At 38.7% G+C, this 2,180-nt stretch overlaps 1 pseudogene; it reads right to left on the reverse strand.

Annotated features, from left to right (window-relative positions):
- Window positions 1-1,976: 1,976 nt before the first annotated feature.
- LOC116092832 overlaps window positions 1,977-2,180 on the reverse strand; it is a 62,391-nt pseudogene continuing 62,187 nt past the window's right edge.

Genomic DNA, 2,180 nt, shown 5'->3' on the forward strand with positions numbered 1-2,180 from the left:
TGGTGCATCATTGAAGGATATACTTCTATTTGTCCTTCTCCTTCCTGTATCTTCCTGGTGTTTCCTAACTACCATGAAGTAAAAGGTTTTGCTCTCTAGTGGATGTAATTATCTTTCTTCCTGGTTAAAGATATAAAAGTGTTAAAGTCATTGACAATGTATTGAACTTCTACAATAAGAGCCAGAATAAATCTTCATTCATTTTACTTATTTATTTTTATTTCTTAGAATGTGGGTGGTGGGTATATGCATGTTTTGTACAAGTCTGTGTGTGTATATGTGTGTGTGTTCAAGTGTGTGCACATGTGTGTATATAAGTATGTGTATGTGTATGCAAGTGCATGTATATGTGTGGGGCTTATATATACATGTATACTTACTTGAGATTACACCTGTGGAGACACAGAACTTTAATAGGTAAGCAGACAAAAAATATTTTACAAATATTGAACTAACTTTTCCTAACTTTAAATATATATGAGTGTTGAATTTTAAAATAATGATTATTAAAAGCCAAGTATTATTTGGACTGTCATATATGCTTATACATTGGTACATACAACTATGGAGGTCACAGAACATGAATAGGTGAGTATACATAAAAACAAGTTAAGTATTTTATCAAATATTGAACTAAGATTTCTCTAGCTTTATGTGCATGCTTAAGAGTTGAATTTTAAACTGATAATTCACTATTTACTGTTAAGAGTTATTTGAAGTACCACATTAATAATATTTCATTGATTATTAAGGGTATCTAAGAGCTAAGAGTAATGGAGAATTTATAAAATAGTGTACATCATATAACATTTCAAAGACACTTTTTTGTGGACTTTTTGGTTAGCAACTATAAGGAATCTGATTTTACGTCTGTTTGTAAAAGCCTTACAAAAATCTAATACATATGAAATAACACCACCTCTTCAAGTGGGTACATCTAATTGGCTTTTAATACCCATGAAGCATTCACCATTATCTAATTTCAAAATACTGTCAGCAACCACAAGATAAGCCATTATTTAACTCATTTCTGATTTTTATAACCTCTGAAATATTGATCTTTCATGTGCTTTCTTTATTTTTGTAATAGTTTTGGTGATATATTGTTGATACATCATATTTATTTATTTAATTTATTTATTTTTTATTTTTTTGTTTTTTGGGTTTTCTAAACAAGGTTTTTCTGTGTAGCCCTGGTTGTCCTGGAACTCAGTTTGTAGACAAGGCTGGCCTCGAACTCAGAACTCTGCCTCCCAAGTGCTGGGATTAAAGGCATGTGCCACCACTGCCCGGCCATCATATTTAGTTTTATAATTCTTAGAATTGTACAACTATTTCTGTTACCTTATTTAAAAACTGAGGCAAGGATAGAGCTGAGGGAAAAGTAGAATAAATCTATCAAGTATCTCTAGTTTAATGAAAAGTCAGTGCTTGGCTTAATTAAAACATCTTTTCTGATTTCTATGAAACCCTGGTAAATTTACAAAGGTCTAAAAAGTATTATTAAAAATTTCTCGGAACTCAGGTGCCCGCTGGAGCCGGAGCAAGCCGCTGCTGACAGGCCGGGCCGGACCCGGACCCCGGCCGGGGAGAACCTAGGGGCCTGTGTGGCTGCCTGGCCTGGCCGCAGAACAGGCATTTGAAGTGGGGCCATGCCTGTCTTTTTCTAGAGGAATGAGAGAAAATCTAACACAAGCTCCAGCTGTCTTCCAAACCTGGCCTGTATACATCAACTGGTAGAGCTCTCACCTACAGTTTACAAATGCAAAGATTCAAAGAAGCTCCTGGGGCCATGGGCCTCAGGCCCTGAGGACAGGAGGCTCCATGTGGCCATGATGACAGGTGACTGTTGCCACCTCCCTGGCTCCCTATGTGACTGTTCTAGCAGCCCTGCCTTTTCCAAGGTTGTGGAGGCCACAGGGCTTGGGCCACCTCACTATGTAGCACAAGTGACTTCACGGGATGGCCGGCTACTCTCAACTGTCATCCGGGCTTTGGATACACCGAGTGACTGTCCCTTCTGCCGAATTTGCCATGAGGGAGCAAATGGGGAGAATTTGCTGTCCCCATGTGGCTGCACTGGCATTCTGGGAACTGTGCACAAGAGCTGCCTGCAGAAATGGCTGTCTTCCTCCAACACCAGCTACTGTGAGCTGTGTCACACTGAGTTTGCCGTGGAA

Source organism: Mastomys coucha, chromosome X (assembly GCF_008632895.1).
Source record: "Mastomys coucha isolate ucsf_1 chromosome X, UCSF_Mcou_1, whole genome shotgun sequence".
NCBI classification, from domain to species: domain Eukaryota; kingdom Metazoa; phylum Chordata; class Mammalia; order Rodentia; family Muridae; genus Mastomys; species Mastomys coucha.